This window comes from Caretta caretta, chromosome 12, assembly GCF_965140235.1.
Source record: "Caretta caretta isolate rCarCar2 chromosome 12, rCarCar1.hap1, whole genome shotgun sequence".
NCBI classification, from domain to species: domain Eukaryota; kingdom Metazoa; phylum Chordata; order Testudines; family Cheloniidae; genus Caretta; species Caretta caretta.
In genome coordinates, this window is record NC_134217.1 from 37847337 (window position 1) to 37864787 (window position 17451).

Consider the following 17451-nt stretch of genomic DNA (forward strand, 5'->3'; position numbering starts at 1 on the left):
CTCATTAGCACCATCTGTGAATAAATCAGAGAGACATTAAACTGAATTCCTTTCTCCACAGGCACTCTCCCCTTCCCCACGTAATCGAATCATAGAATATCAGAGTTGGAAGGGACCTCAGGAGGTCATCTAGTCCAACCCCCCGCTCAAAGCAGGACCAATCCCCAATTTTTGCCCCAGATCCCTAAATGGCCCCCTCAAGGATTGAACTCACAACTCTGGGTTTAGCAGGCCAATGCTCAAACCACTGAGCTATCCCTCCCCCTAATTTTCATTCCAAATCTACTGAACACACATTTTAATCATTTGAGAAACAGTTCTGCACATACCTAACACTCCTGCAGCCTCCTGTGTGACTTACAGTGCCCCCAACTCCAACCATTCACCTCCCAGCAAAGCCCAATGAAAGCAGGAAGATAGACCCTGTCAGAAGCTAAGGCCTGGTCTACACTGAAGAGTTAGGTCAACAAAGCTACATTGGTCAGGAATGTGAAAAAGGATGTACACCCCTGACTGGTACAGTTATGCTGACCTAACCCCGAGTGCAGACACAGCTGTGTCGATGGAAAAATGGTTCTACGGATGTAGCCACAATCCTTTGGGGAGGTGGTGTTCCTACAGAGATAGGAAAGCCCCTTCCTCCATTCCAGACTGTCTCCTCTATGGGCTTATGCCAACATAGCTATGCCCATATAGTCTCCGCAGACCAGAGACAGCCTAAATAGTTGCAGAAAAGACAGTAGAGCATCACGCCCAGCTGCGTCAGAACTACCCTGCCTCATTCCTCCTGCATCCCATCAACCCCTCTTCCTTTCCTGCATCACACCCTCATTGCAAGTAATTGTACCCCTTAGGGTAAAGGGAGGAACAAACAGAGCCTGAGACACAGAGGCAAGAGCCAATTATGTCAATGACCTGCCATCATTTACTTCTGACAAGTAAAACTCTCTGAATTGCAAAGGAAATCAACCGTCCGTCACCAATCAGTCGCAGGCCCTAGTAGCCATTAAAAGACACACATTTAGTCTTTCTGCCGTGATGAGCTATATCCCCATCTAAGCTAGAAAGGGAAACGTTTAAGGGATGTGATCAGGCTCAACACTGGGGACCAAATTCTGCTTGTACACCAGTGTAAATCTGGAGTAACTCCATTGGCTCCTGCAGGTTTATACTGGTGTGAGCCCACAGAATTTGGCCCAACGCCCCAATAACCTTGTCTATGTCACCAACAGCCCTCTAAATCATTAAAACTGGAAGGCTTCATATGCTAACTTACTTGTCACTATTAATGCTGTTTGCTGATGCTTGCTCTCAGACAATAAAATAGAAATTCAATCAATTCCGGTTTGTTTTTTGGTCTATTTCCCCACTACCAACATATGGCTGCAATGCTTGGGTTGCAGACACTACAGAGATCCTTCACTCCAGTGGAAGCAATTTTTTTTTTAAGTAAAAAAAAATAAATAAAATGATGAAGGTTTCATAAAACCCTTCCCTCAAACCTTTGGGGCTGAACCGAACCTGAAAGCAACTGTTTAAATAAATGTACCTACATAATATAATCTACATACAAAACACCAAATAATTTTTCAAACAATGTTTAAAAATTACAGAACCCGTCACTATTTCATAACTATGCTAGTACGCCTGCAGGAAGATGCTATTTTGATATTTCACAGGCCTGGGAAGTGCAGGAAGACATTGGCAATCCAGCTCACCATTGGCATGCAAAAGGGGAAGTGGCAACAGCAGTAAGAATTCCGAGCTCTTATCTCGCACTTTCCATGAGTAGACCCCAAAGCACTTCACAAAGAAGGTCACAATATCATTGTCTCCATTTCACAGATGGGGAAACTGAGGCCCGGGCAGACTAATTACTGTTCACTGTAAACTAAACTCTATTCATTTCCTTTTTAAGGGTGACCCAGTCCACCCCTTTTCTTTTAAAGACATGGCTAATTCAACCTTGAAAATTAAAGCAGATTTGATTTTTTAAAGAAGGGAGCTATCCTGCAATTCTGCAAGTCTCTTGCTTTTCTTGTGCACCCCAACCGCATCGTTTCCGTTATGTCAACACCAGATATCAGACGCCAGCTTATTTTATTATATTAAAAAAACACAAATTAAACATCTCTTAAGGGGACAGGCTCTTCAAGAGCACCATTTAGACCACCTTTTCCACTGCACTGAAAGTTTCCCCCTTCAAATTCCTTCCAGCAGGACACATTTTTCAGCATTCAGAGGAGCTATTAGACAAAGCCAGATATTTGTGGTACCTTTTTTGGGGGGGAGCGGGGGGGAGGGAGAGACAGGAGCCCAGGTTGACCTCGCTAAGCCATTTGATGACCCAGCTACTTTAATAGCTGCAGCCCCTTAAATGAAAATATTTTTAACAAGCTTTTAACGCACTAGAGTCTCAGAAGTAAGCTCAGACATTGACTAATTTGAACGGCTGCCTCCAGCCTTTTATTGAGTTACTGGGATATTACTCCAAGAAGCTGATCAGCAAAGCTGGAAGCATGTCACTGAAGCACAATTCTGCCAGTGCCTCGGGATAAGATTTCAGATCATGAGTTTCCCACGCCTGGCCTGTCCGTGCACAAAAGTACCTCTCAGCCAGGAAGAGGAGAAAGAGAGAAGCTGTAATGGACTGCTCCAGATTGCACCAGTGGGGTTTGAAGGGAGTGCAATCCAGCCATCTGCAGCCCACTGCATTAGTACAATGAGAAGATTTTAAAGGGACAAGGATGTTTTGCAAGGGGGATCCCCAGTGGAAAGAGAACAGAGGAAAATCTCACACATACCCTGAACCAAATAATTCAGACCAATCTGCAAATGCTGCGCTTCTCAGATGAAAACCAAGATCTCTACAGTTCCAGACTGTCCCCCATGCGCCAGGCTCTAAGGCAGAGGCTGCCCCTGCTTTGGCACTCAGTCATTTCCCTTCCTTATCACCTCACCTAGATTTTACCTGTGGTGAATAAGTCTCAAAGCGCCTTTGTTCCCTGGGCTGTTCTGCTTGTTCAGTGACAGGTTATTAGCGCTCAGAGAGGCTCTTATCTGACTTCACAGGAGCAACGGGGACTTGGGAACAAGCAGTGGAACACCATGGATAATCTTGAAGAAGCTGCAATCCCTCTCTCAGGAGCTCATATGCACCTAATCCCGCCCCCCCCCCCATACACACACACCCCCCATCTCCTTTCCCCAGGCCTGACCAGCACTCATTGCATGTCAGCTCAAAGAGGAAGGAAGGTGTATGGGGTGGGTGGAGAAGAACAGGGACGGGGCGGGGGGGGGGGGGGGAACGGTGTGCAATTTTGACAGGGTTCACTTCAGTGGGTTTCTGTTCCCAAGCACAGCACACTCCAGACAACAATGCAACTAAATTCCCCAACAGCAAACCTTAAAGAGAGCAAAACACAAAGCAGGGGCATTGCCTCTCTGCAAAACTAGCCAAGCTACACTGGTCAGAATCAGCAGCCGTTCACCTCTTCCACTCAGGAGTCTGAGAACCGAACCAATATACTTATAGGGCATCATCTCGCATGCTGGGCTTAGATGGTGTACTGATGGACAGCATGCCAACCCTTAAACCAGACAGACAGTCCAACTATGAATAAAGCATTTCATGCATCTTTAAGTTTAGCAAAGTTAAAATAAATCTCTCTGGTGATCTCGTTTGAAAGCAATGCAATTACTGTAACTATCGCGGGTCATAAATTACCTGCTTTGCCACTTGCCTGGTGATCCACTTCAGGAAAAAGAAGAAGAGGAGACAGGGAGAAACGTCCAACTCTAGGCAGCTGTTGAGAGGGGGGGGAGGGAACAATCCAACAGCAAGGGGTAGATGCTCAGCGCAGTGCGCAAAGCAATTCAGCAGCCTCCAGAGCTGCGTGTCTGTGAATCCTCGTGCATCCGTCTCCATATCAGCCACACGCGTGCACACCCATGCGCACCCTGTTGATCATGATAGGCTCTTGTCAGTTTCCCCACCCCCTGCCTTCCAATTAGCAAGGGGCACACAACATATTCACTGACTCAGCTAATAATTTCTCTCTTTCACTTAAAGGTCAAATGCTGAGGGATCTCTTTTATAATGCCGTTTTCTGAGCAGAGAACGAGCAGCACGTCCCAGAGTTACCAAAAGGTTTGACATTTTAATTCCATCAAAGCAGTAAATAGGGGGACGTCAAGGGGTCTGAAAGCATTCCCCCACCCCCAGCAAGGGGCTATGTGAATTGTGCGTCACTAACAAGCCGGGAACCCACCCCACCATCCTCCGCAAAGCACTAAAGGGAGAGGTTAGCAGACAGAGGGTTTTATTGTTCCCTCTACAGCACTTGCACCTCCCTGTGGGGAGCAGGGTGGGGGCTGGAGGTGGAAATGTGGATTCAAAAGAGCAAGTGAGAGCGTGGGACCCTTGAAAAGGGCAGAAACGGCACATCCAGAGTTTGAAATGTTGAGTTTTTTCTTTGAAAAAAAATCACCACTCTTCCCAGCCCCCTGTAGAAACAATGGGTGCAGAGTATTTCCACAGCAGGGATATGTGACCACTCTGCCCTTCCTACCCCATGCAGCAGGGAAGGGGCCCTAGAAAGGAGAAGGCTGAGAATCTCTGCAACGGAGCAAACCCTGCATCTGACAGAAGCGACACTGCACCATCTAGGAGCCTGTTTTATTGTATTTATAAAGAAGCAGGACATCAGGGAGGCTTTACTGATGAAGCACCACTTATCTATCCCCTTCACTTCCATTTTTTATTCTAGCATCTTCCTTCTCTTTCTATTGGTATTCTTTGCTCGCTATTCCCACAAGACAGTACAGCAGCTACTCAGAGTTTTGTGGTCACTAGCAAGCAATAAACATGGCTACTGAACTGACTTCACAGATCTCCACAAAAGCCCCACTCTACCACCAGCTCCTGTTACAAGGGAGAACCTCTTCTCTCGCCACAGGATTAGGACTTTGTACTAATTAGAGCTGCAGCCACTAGAGGGCGACACAAACACGACCCAATCGAGGGCAGCGAACCATGTAGCACTAACGAGTTCCGTCCTCGCGCTTGAAGAGCCATCTCGAGCCCTGTCCTCACTGAGAGTAAAAATCATGCTCGCTGTGCCTGTGTGTAAAGCAGTACCATTCTTCTCCCAGGGCAGCCAGAGACTGAGGACAGCACGTATTCCTCCACCCCAGCCCTGGCAGATGAATCCCAACACGGGAGCAGCTGGGACATTTGTAACTCCTCCTTCTAGAGTAAAATTCTTGAAGTCTCCCAAGAGGTAGGGAGCGAAAGCAGCACAAGTCCCAACCCCCATCTCACAGGAACTGGACAGGACACTATGCCGAATCCCAGATCTAAAGGCCATCAGACTGTCCACTCAACCAAGGGATCCGGTGGGAGAATTGTTCATGAGCTGTAAATACATTTGATCAAAATCACCGGGGGAGACACGCCTAGGCCCTGTTGGTCAAGTTAGATTTCCTTAGAAATTTCCTACAGATCCTCAGCAACCAGCTGTGCTTTAAAGCGCATTGCTCCCTTAGCAGCCTGCTCAGCATGGCTGCTCTCAGCTGTCCCAGAGCTTAGCCTCGAGGAGGGAGAGAGGACTCAGTATCAAGCCCAGGATCTTACATACACACCGATGTATGTAAGCCACTTGTTAGGGCACCTTATACTTCCCCCTCTCTGTATCTGATCCACGGAGGATGCCAGTTTGGTACAGCCTCTGGGCTCTTCTGCTCAAGCGGTAGACACTCCTGCTTTCAGCTGTGGTGGCTCCCGGTGTCAACAAGATGGCAGCTGTCATGGAAGCACTTCAAAAGGCCACAGCCCTGTTTAATACACCTTCTGCCAAAGCCTCATCCTTGAAGTAGAGGGCATTCAGCACTGCAATTAGCATCACTCTCATGATGGAGGGCCTCTCACTGCCACCCAGCTCCACATCACAGCAAACACGATCCTCTAGAAGGCTTTCCAGTACTTTTCAGTAACCCTGTGCATCGAACTCCAGCATCAGGGAACCTCTGTTCTGAGAGCTCAGACACCCCTCTAATGCATGGTTTTAAAAGGCACCTTGCTGCTGTACATGGTGCAGCATGGGGCTTGAAGTTACCGATCCAGAGATACATTTTTCCACCCTAAAATGCTTTTTAAAAAAGAAATATCACACACGCGAACGTGGCCAGTAGTTCCGAGCAGAAAACCAAATGTGTCAGTAATTTACTACTTTCCACTGATTAAAATGATCATTAACTTGTCCATTGCAAAGACCATTTAAAAAAATTATCCAAACCCAAAGCTTTTATATAACAAAGCTATGCAACCACACATTATCTTAGTTACACCCCTTCCCCCCACCACGCTCATCCCACTTTTGTCTGTGATCACTTGTTTTCAGGTCTTAACTTTCATTGTAAGATATTTGATGCCCAGATAGCAGATCCCAGTTTAATCTCAGTTCTGCTGCTGTAAATCCACAGTAACTTAAATCGAGTGACCCCAGATTTGCATCAGAGTCACACAGATCAGAGACTGGCCCCATGTCTTATTTGTTCTGTGAACTGCTATTCATGTTCAAGGCACTGTATCAGTGCACACATCAATTCATCTGTGTTCTCTCTCTATGACACTGCAGAACCACCAGCCAGGAGCAGAAAGAACAATGGTATTTATTTCAACAAAGGGTATTTCAATCGCTTCTCCCCCCCGCCCCCGCAACTTTGACATTTCACCCCTAAAATCATTAGTTTCTTCCAAAAAGGAAATAAAGAGCCAACAGCCCAGTCAATCTAATGTCCCATGCATACCTGCAGGAACAGGTGACGAACCTGAGCTGTCCATCTCTACTGTGTATCAAGCTTGGTTATTAGTACAGAGATAGAAGAGATTCCATAGCGAGTTACAGAAATATATTTGCAGCCAGAAGTTCCCCTCCCAATTCCTTCTCACGTTAAGCCTTACCTTGAAAACAACTGCATGGAAAACAAAACAGACTTACCCGCCTTTTGCTAATCCGCGGTGTATTTGAATCCAGAGGATTACTCAATATCTGACAGCCCCGGCAACTATAAACTCACTGGGGCATGTGGGAGATTATTTCTGGTAATGTTTTCTTCCCCCGCCTCCTCCCCAAACTCTGAAGTAGGCTCAGGAAGGGGGCAGGCAGCAAAAGAGAAAAATGCCAGATTGCAGAAACTAAGATGTGATTCTGTGAGACAGTACAGCTAACATTCCAATTCCCCAGCATTGCTGGATGTGCCAGAAGGATCTAGACAATGGAAGGAACACTAATTTCATACTGAACGTCCTCGGAAGGAACAACATGGACCTATGATATCTTCAGATAAAAACCAAGATGTATTTTTTATTCCAAGCTTGTTACAACTTGTACACCCTTCCTGCTTAAAAAAAAAAAAAAAAAAAAAAAAAACAGTCACAGGAAGAGTGCCCCTCAGGCCCTTTGCAGCATCTTGCAGAGTCGTGTCATCTTCATTGTCTTATTTCCATAAGAGGATCAGCTACTTTTCTGCTATTAAATAGGCTGCACCATGCAAAGAAAATTCAAGGTTCACAGTGCCTGTCAGTCCAAAGTTACTGAACAAACTATACACATAGGAATCCCTTGCAGCCACTTCCAGGGTAGAACATTACAGCAGTTTCATAGCACACAAGAACACTCCATGAGTGTTTCAGGCCGGAAATGAAGGGTACTTTGATTGAAAGCATAGGAAGGAGGTAGATTGACAGTTTGTATTTACCCACATTGGAATTTGGTCAAGGGCACTGGAGATAACCCCCAGTTCTTGCCAAAAAAGACCCTGGGGACTTCAGCTCCAGCCAGCATACAGGACTTCGGCTTTGATGATGCCTCCAAAACAGCAGCAGCAGCCCAGGCATCAGAGCGCCGAGAGAACAGTGACACCTAGAGAATGAACCAGCTCCTCTTCCCGAGTCTCCCATCCAAGTACCAGCCCAGCCCGATCAGGCTAGGTGTAGGAGATCTGAGGTGGTCACCAGTGGCAAGGTGCAATTCTGCAGTGAAAGTCCTTTTCAGTTAGGCGCAAGACAAGCCATCAAGAAGTCACAACAAGGCCCAATGAGCCATGACAGACTAGCTTTTCCTAAACTCTAAACTCAAACAATTATGGCACTGTCCTAATGAGTCCTGGTGGGATTAGTGCAGCATTTGAGCCTACTCCATGGAATTGGACACAACTGGATAACCATAGAAGACCCTTCCAACTCAACCATCTAGGAGATGAAGAGCCCTCCAAATGGGACTGGTAATGAGCTAAGTAATGGAGCTGATCACCTCTAGGTGATTCATTCAAATACAGCCTGCGTTAGTAATAACTAGACATCATTTGCTGGTCAATGGACGGCCAGAGGACTTTGTGAAATGAATTAGTCATCTAAATTCATTGCCCAATGGGCAAATCTCACACATCACCACCACCACCGGGCACCTTCACTCGCAACTCAACGAAGAGCACAACCATTTGCATGGGCCTGGAGACATCATCGTTAGAGCTGGTCATCCCATGCATAAGATTGAGGCACGTCACAGTACACTGCATGAGGAAGCTTGCACGGCTGCCATCGGCTATGCGCACACATTTTAGGGGGTTCACGGAAGGCTCCAGTTTCCAGGGCCAACAATACAGTGGTTAAGTTAGTTTGTTTTTCTGTGTGTTCACAATTAATACATAAGGAGAAGAAGAGAGGAAAGTCCCCCTCTGCTACAACTGTGCTTTTGACAGCAGAACAAGAGAGTCCTCAGCATTCAAACAGATTCAAGCGTATATTTTACACTTCGTTTTGTTGCCTCTATAGGCTGCTCGCTAATGAAGATTCTGGGGGTGGGTTTAGTCTGTCATACTCAATAAGCAACCTATGTTTTTTGTACAGTGACAGCAAGGAAGAGTTCCAAGAATAGGCATGATCCAAGTCTGCTTTCAATGGCCAAGTTCACATCTTCCAAAGCTGGTTCGAGAACACAGGGCAGGAGAGAAAGAGGAGGAACTGATTAAGAGCAGCCAGAACAGCTAGATGCACTTCAGTTGCACAGGAGGCCGCTAGCAGGGGATTTGCACAGGACCTCTTCCATAAAAGTTACCCTAAGCACTGCTAATTTAGGTCACATGCCCCCTAGCAGAATGAGAAGCATATTACACACTGCCTCACTGCAAGGTGAGAGAGGCTTCGGGACAGCCTGCCCCATGAAACATCAGGATTTCCAAGTGAAAGATGTGACACAAACTCCTGTTGCAATAAACTGCAAGCGATACAAGAGGGCAAAATACCCAGAAGTCTGCATCACTGGATTTTGTAAAATCCATACGCACACACCCCCCCCGCTCAATATTTCACCCAGCTCGACAGTGAACGATTGAGTGCTTCAATAAAGGACTGAAAAACGGGCCTTAGCTGAAGAAGCCCATGTTGCCTGGACTGACCCCAGCACGTCTCCAAAGTCTAGCTACACCGAAGTGGAGCTGCTCTGAGTTCTGAACCCAGTTGTTTGCAGGTGTGGTTTGGTTTTAGCACAGATAACCCTTAAGTGGCAAGGGCCCTGGACAGCTCCAAATCTGCACAGGGCTGAACACACCAATGGCATCCGAACATAATGCTGAGAACCTGCACATGCTGGCTGCTGCATCACTGCAGGACCCTTGGCTCAACTTGGGCTCATTAACTGACTGCTCCATACATAATTTTATAAAGTGACAGCATCAAGTTATACTCACCCTAAAGTCCAGGAGACTTTTTTAGAAGAGAAAGGAACGTGTTCATCTGTCTACACATTCCACTTCATGGAGAGTTTTAAAGGAAACAAAATATTTGGCAGTACCACCCTTATGGATTAAAACCCACTGGAGATGACAAGCCCTGACTCCACATTGGAAAGCAATCATCAGATCCATTGATCTCTAATGTGCCCGTCCCTGTGGTATTCCAGATGCCAATTTAACACCTCCCAGGCTATATGCAAACATACATAAACACCCATTGCAATAGTGTGTTACAATGTGATTACACTGCCAGTCAGGAGGGGCACTCTTAAAAAAAATAATCAAGATATGCCATTGTTCCACCATATCCCTCCAGAAAACTCTCCTAATCCAAAGTATGTCTGTGGAATTAAGCTGGCATCTCCCTCACCAAATGTCCCTGGTTACATAGACTCACTGTGAGGCCTCAGGAAAGTCCCTTAGCTTAGCTTCCTTCTATTGCTGTTTTGACATCTTTTAAGTGGGGTAACAGCACTTCCCTGTACCAGAGGGATTTGTGGAGGCATTAATTAAAATCGTTAAAGCCCACAGATTCTTGGAAGAAGGTGTTACAGAAATGTTGCCATGCATGACAGTCAATTGCATTATCTTGCCAGCCGACTACAGTGTCTTGCACTGCGGGTTCGTGGGGTTTGAAATGAGAATGATGTGATACATGGACAGCAAGAGTAATACAAAAGGTGTTTTGGTACCTGCCACTCCTGGAAAGACTCTCTATTTGGGTGGTACGGAAGTAGTGAAAACCTCAAGCAGCAAACTGCCGACAGTACTCTACTAGCATTTGTGAACACAGCCATATTGTACGCATGATGCTTAGGAAAATGGCTAGCATCTTTCTGCCACTCCCATGCTCCTCACCCACATTATGCCCGTATGTGTGGCAGAGTTTATTTTTGAATTAGGAAATGCAGAACCAAATAATAAATTAGATCCCACCTAGTGCATTGTTCCGTCAGTGCAACCTTCTTCTCGACTGTATGTCTTGACCAGAGTCTGGAATAATTTTAAAATGTGCCAAGCAATGGAACTTCCATCACTTCTCATAGGAGGTTAGCCCACAAACTAATAGATCTCACCACCAAGGAAGCTCTTCTTGATAGTTTGTAAATTTCCCTTTTCTTAAATGTACTCCTAGTTGTTCTTCCTTTTATCATGGCAAATTCCTCTCTCTCTGGGATTCTCAGCCCTTTCAAGATTTTCATTCTTCTACCCTGAGATCTCTGCCCCCAGACTGCTGTCCGTTGTGCACACAACTACCAGACTGACGTGTAATTGCACACACAAGTTAGGTATTGGGCATGCATTGTGTGCACCCTAACTGTTTGAAAACCAGGCTCATGGATCAGTGCTGGAACGAGGGGTGCTACCACACCCCCAAGCTTGAAGTGGTTTCCATCATATACAGGGTTACAGTTTGGTTCAATGGCTCTCAGCACCCCCACTATACAAGTTGTTCCAGCATCCCTAGGCTCATGCTAGATAGTCAACTATGCAAAACCACCTCCAGCCTTTGCAAAGAAAAGTTACATACACACACGCACACACAGAATGATACATAGAAAGCGCACATATTTATTCAAGTGCTAGTATTCTTGTAATATTAACTGCTTTACAAAGGAGAACTTCCCCCATTACCAAAGGTTTTTCTCTATTACGGACAGCTGTCGTACAGCATGCATGAAAAGATCAGCAAGTGACTCATCCGCCTTAATCAAGTTAGGATGAAAGCGTTACATTTACCATCAGCCTCCACACAATCTGCAGAGTGCAAAAGTTATACTAAACAAGTGGGAAATGGCTAATCCCATTCATAACACATTTTGGTACACGTACGCAAACTTGCTTAGATGTCGTCTAACACAACAACGTACTCATGATTTTAATCAGCTGCCAAATTTAAGACACTCATCACACGTTGCATTTACATTGTAAATCAGATCACATCAATTCCTCTATCTAGGTTGCTTTTTTGTACATCAACATTACCTTCCTCTCTATTTGCAACATGCAGAATCTGTAGACTGCCTTCATCCAAGTCAACAGCAGCCATTCCCACAGCCCAAAACCAATTGCCCAGGCTAACTGAGTTGGAAAGATGCATCTCAGTGCTAAGAATTCAGCACATCTTGGAAGTCTGTGGCAATAATTAAAATCAGGAGAAACACAAAAGCTGCTCTTCTGTCTCTTCCTTGCACTAACATATCAGTTACCTCTCCCAGAAGCTGTTCCATTTGCTAATGGACTCAGACGCTTCAACTTGAATGAAAGTCAGGACAGTGAGGTGGGAAGGGGGAAGAGAATGTAACAAACGAGAAAGCTTGGGATAGGATCGTGACGCTGGCAGACCAGGTGCCAGCTTATGCCAAGGCTCTTAGGGCTCACTGAAGACTGACAAATGCTCAGCTTGAAAGCAGTCTGGCTCCCCGTGTGTTAGCATTGTTAGAACAGATGTTAAGTTTACAAGAACGTGTTGAATGTTTAGACTTTATGAAATGCTTGTAAATTCCTGCATGCGTTATCTTACAATATCTGTATCTTACGTTATAAGGTAAGATTTCAGTGTTTGCTCTGAAACTGGAAAACGCCCCGCCCAGTCAGGAGAGAAGCATTACCAAGTGTGAAATACTAGTTTACGACAAGAGATGTCATCTTCCGCCCAACAAAACAAGGCCTACACACATCAGACAAGCCACCGTGGAACATCAGTTGGCAGAAGACTTTGATCGCTTTCCCCACACCATGAAGAGGGGACGTGCACAAAAGCTCGTCCCATCACAGTTTGAACTCAAAAGGAAGGGAATAAAAATTCCTGTCAAGGAGAAATCATCATCACTGGGCCGCTTGGAATTCGGCGAGGGCAAAATTTTAAGCATAAGCAAGGGATCCCCAAGCTGCTTGGCTTTAGCTAGCTCTAAAGGGCACACAGAGCTTGCGTATCATAGCAGCTATTACACTTCTGGAACCTAAGACTGTAGCTCATTTTTGTGGATAGGTTTACCTTCTTTAACCTTGTAAATAACTCACTTCTTTTTCCTACTTAATGAATCTTTAGTTAGTTTATTACAGACTGGCTACAAGTGTTGTCTTTGGTGAGAGATCTAAGGTACAATTTCCTGGGGAAAGTGACTGGTCCTTTGGGACTGGGAGTGACCTGAATCTCGGTGTGGTTTTCGGTGTAAGGGACAATGTATCGCCGTGGCAAGATAGACTGGAGTGCCCAAGGGGACCGTCTGTGACTCCATGTTAAGGCTTGAGGAGTTCACATTTGATACTTGGTTGCTGAAATCTAAGTCTAGACCACACAACCAGTTGGGAGATGGTGCCCTGTTTCTTGACAGTCTGCCCTGAGGTTGGAACCCACGGTCGAGAGTCACTGCAGACTGTTTAACAAGGATCTCCCACCATCCTTAATTCATCCCTGTTTTTGCTACAGGTATTCCAGGTGCCTGAGAAGAGCAGATAAGCTTGTATATCAATGTGCTTGACACAAGAGTGCATGCTGACAACTTACCGGCAGTGCTGAAATGACAAGACTAGAAGCTTTTTGGGGCAGGAACGATCTTTCTGTTCTGCGTTTGTACAGCATCTAGCACAATGAGTTCCTGGCCCACGACTGGCCTTCCCTGCAGTGCTACCACAATACCAAAAAAAAAAAGGATAAAAGCAAGGGATGTGAGTGTTTCTACTCTAGGAGAGCATGGGGGTATAATTAATTCTCTTTTGCTGTGGAAGCAAATGATGCCACAATCAAAATTATGGCTTCAGGAGGCAAAAGCAGCAAGTGGGGCACAAGTGGGATATGTAGCAACAAACCTGGTTTCCATGTGTGGGGTCTCAGTGATATCACAACGGCAGAGAAATGCAGGAACTAGGAAATATTAGCAGGGCTGTTTCTCAACAAAGCTTTCTTTGAAGCAATCTAAGAAGTATCAGTAGCTCCTTAGCAATAAGGAGCTTCCCTCTGAAAGCTTTAGACAGGGATATGCAGTGCAGTCGTAGCCATATCAGTGAGATCATATCTTTTATTGGAACAGCTCCTGTTGGAGAGAGAGAGAGACAAGCTTTTGAGGCACACACATATCTTTCTCTCTCACCAACAGAAGCTGGTCCAGTACAAGATAATACTTCACTCAACTTGTGTCTCTGATAGGCAGCAGACCATGCAGCAAATGTGCAATGAGATTTAGTTACTGGGCATCAACAGCAAATTCAGGGAAAGAAATGAAGCCAACTTTGATCCATATGAAACTTTGACAGCTGAGATGGCCCTGCCTGTCAAAGAGATACCTAGGAAAAGCAGGCAGCTAACTGCCTAATTAAATGCATGGAGTAGCTGTGTGCTAATGTGTAAGGGTTGCACTGGCAAGTGACAACTTATCCTTATCTTAGTGCTGCTTGTCACAGAGACAGGTCTCACTCCATTGGTTACAAAGACATTAAATGAGGTCTGTAGATGCTGTATCTTAGCCTTTCAACTGTCAAAAAAAGCCTCACTTAAATATAACTCTCCAGAGGGGTAGGTGAGTATGAGGTTTAAGTACGGCTTGTAAAGATCCTCCGAGTTCCTTGAATGAAGGGTGCTATATAAAGTATTATTAATCACACTTTATCACTTAATATTATGAAGGCAGGAAAACATGGCCACAGCAAGGGGAAATACCCTCAGATTGTCTAACCCAGTGGCTCTCAACCAGGGGTACTGGTACCCCTGTGGGGTACGCAGAGGTCTTCCAGGGGTCCATCAACTCATCGAGATATTTGCCTAGTTTTACAACAGGCTACATAAAAAGCACATGCAAAGTCAGTACAAAGAAAAATTTCCTACAGACAAGGACTGGTTTATACTGCTCTATACACTGAAATGTAAGTACAATATTTATAGTCCAATTGTTTTATTTTATAATTATATGGAAAAATGAGAAAGTCAGCCATTTTTCACTCATAGTTTGCTGTGGCATTTTTATATCTGATTTTGTAAGCAAGTCGTTAAGTGAGGTGAGACTTGGGGGTATGTGAGACAAATCAGACTCCTGAAAGGGACACAGTAATCTGGAGAGGTTGAGAGCCACTGGTTTAACCCACTATTTCTTAACCAGAGGGATGCAACACTCGGGGATGAAGGGTCACATAAGATGGGGGAAGCGGGGAGGGTTTGCAAGGATTTTATTGCACACTAAAGCAAAGAGACTCACTCCCTGTACACCCTGACCTTTCAAGGTCAAGTATTCTCAGTCAACCTCTCCAAACACACGTGCAAATAAATTATACAGGCATATCACTGTTAATATTGATAACATTTTTTACTCTTAAAGTAAATGTAAGAGGATGACAAACATTGTACTTACAGAAAGGGTTGCCACCTGAAAAGGCTGAGAAACAGTGGTCTACACTATGGCACTGATGCTATTCTTCCAAATAATATAGTGCTAGGGGCTAAACCCTCTAACAGGCACATTAAAATGGAGAGACACAGGCTAGGTAGTATATGACAGTGGTGTCAAGGACCTGATTTTCAGAAGTGGTGAGCATCTATAATTTCAATGGGGGTTGTGGGTGCTCAGCACCTATGAAAAATATCAGGCCTTGCATCATTACCTAGCTGTTATATGACAGAAGCAGATGGTAGGAGCAGAATCTATCAGTGGGTTAGTATGCTGGGCTCCTTGGGGTAGAGAACTTCTACATCTGTAAAGCTAAACCACACAAAAATTAAGCTCTTCTTCATGAGTTACAGTACATGGCATATAAATATGTAGAAAAGGGAATTTAATTTACTATTACCTTAAGCAATCTCTGTGCACAGACTGGAAGGAAAAAATCCCTTTTCCTTCCATAAATACGAAGACATTTCTGAAAATTATTAAGCAAGTTACTTTTGCTCATTTCATTCCCTTTTTATTCAGTAAGGAGTTGTTTTGTTTTGGGCTTTTTTGGCCAAAACACGAAAGCAAAACAAGGAAGTCGGACTTAATACCAAAAAGCGACACACTACTAATTAGGCGCAGGCAATGGATCAATAATGTAATGCTGCACTTGGACGTTCTTAAAATGCTTTACAAAAATGGCTTGGAACTACCTCTCTTTTATAAAGGTGGAAAGTGAAGCAGAGAGTTGAAATGACTTGTCCAAGGTCACATGATGAGTCAGTGACGGAGCTTGGACTGGGACCCAGGTCTCATATCTTCAACCCCAAGACGACACTGCCTCTCTAGTGTATTACATCCTGGACTCAACTCCTGTTTAGATCACAACGACAACACATACAAAAGCAAAAATGAGATAGGTGGCACTAACCCGGTCTCTGTTCAGCCAAACTACAGAAGCATCGTACAATTTGAGGCAAGTAGGGTACATGCTCAGAAGTAGTCCAGGTCACCAGTGGGGGAATGCAAGTTAAGACTGAAGGTCATGAGAAGACCAGGACCAAAGCAGAAGGGGAGGCTGAAGGGCAGGACCGAAGAGCACTGGCAAAGCCAGTAGGCTAGGAAGCCTGGAAGGACCAGGTAAGTGCTGCAGGTCAAAACCAAAGAAACTGCCACACTGGGTGAGACCAACCATCCATCTAGACCAGTGGTTCTCAACCAGGGGTCCAAGGCCCCCTGGGGGGGCCGCGAGCTGGTTTGAGGGGGGTCCACCAAGCACAGCTGGTGTTAAGACTTGCTAGGGCCCAGGGCAGAAAGCTGAAGCCCCACCATGCAGAACTGCAGCCTGGGGCCCTGAGCTCCAGCACCTGGGGCTGAAGCCTGAGCAAATTAGTTTTGCGGTGCCCCCTGTGGCGTGGGCCCCGGGGCAATTGCCCTGCTTCCTACCCTTAATGCCAGCTGTCGATTTTATCTGGAGAAAAACAATTGCTGTGGTACAAGTGGGCTATGGAGTTTTTATAGCATGGGGGGGGGGCCCACTCAGAAAGAAAAAAGTTGAAAAACCCTGATCTCGGCCATGCACCTCTGCCTTCAGACAGCCCCAGATGCATCTCCATAATGGCCATCAGTTAAGCTTACACAATACCCACCCAACCCAGGACTGTCTAGAATCAGTGCAATTATTTCTTCATTTTTCTGGGCACAAAGTTCATTCACAAAGATCAAGGGCTTGAACCTCGGAATGATTTTACAAAACCTAGCACGATAAAAATGTTCTCCTTCAGTTCCTAAAAAATCCAGAGTTTGCTGTTCCAATTTGAACATCTTCCTGCAGACTCGGAAACCCCTACCCTGGGGCCCTGTGCACAGGACAATCAGAAACTGAAACTGACAAGTAAATAGATTGGGCTGTTTATTTTTGAACTGCCCCGCCTGAAGTACAGGGGTAGGGGTGTGTAAGATTCTTTCCATACTCATAAACGAAACTATGACGAGCAAAGGAAAGGCACTGCTTTGCATCTGTGCTTTTAAAATGTCCTCCCTTAAAAACTTGAATCACTGGTTAAAAAGTCTGATGGTGTTTTCAGAAGGATTACATTGCACATTTTTATGAACTGAAATTTTCAGAGGTGCTAGGGACTCACTGACTCCTGTGAACGATGCCAAGAGCTCAACCCTTTTGAAAATCAAGCCATTTACTTCCCGACCTAATTGTGGACCTTAGAGCCCCACTTTTAAAGCGCTGATCTAGCGAAAGCCAGCATTCGCCCCAGCTGTTCAGAACGGCTACTAT

The 17451-nt window shown here is 45.3% G+C and overlaps 1 protein-coding gene across 6 annotated transcripts in view; it reads right to left on the reverse strand.

Annotated features, from left to right (window-relative positions):
- Positions 1 to 17451, reverse strand: part of KIAA0513 (KIAA0513 ortholog) — a 91992-nt gene that overhangs the window by 54165 nt on the left and 20376 nt on the right. For 2 of the 6 annotated variants that reach the window (XM_075118457.1, XM_048816321.2), the window contains exon 1: positions 3728 to 3958. The exons of 3 other annotated variants lie outside the window; for them this stretch is intronic. The gene's annotated coding sequence lies outside the window, so the exon portion shown is untranslated. Of the gene's footprint in view, positions 1 to 3727; positions 3959 to 13306; positions 13427 to 17451 lie in introns of those variants that run through there. One more of the 6 variants, XM_048816324.2, reaches the window with a different exon arrangement.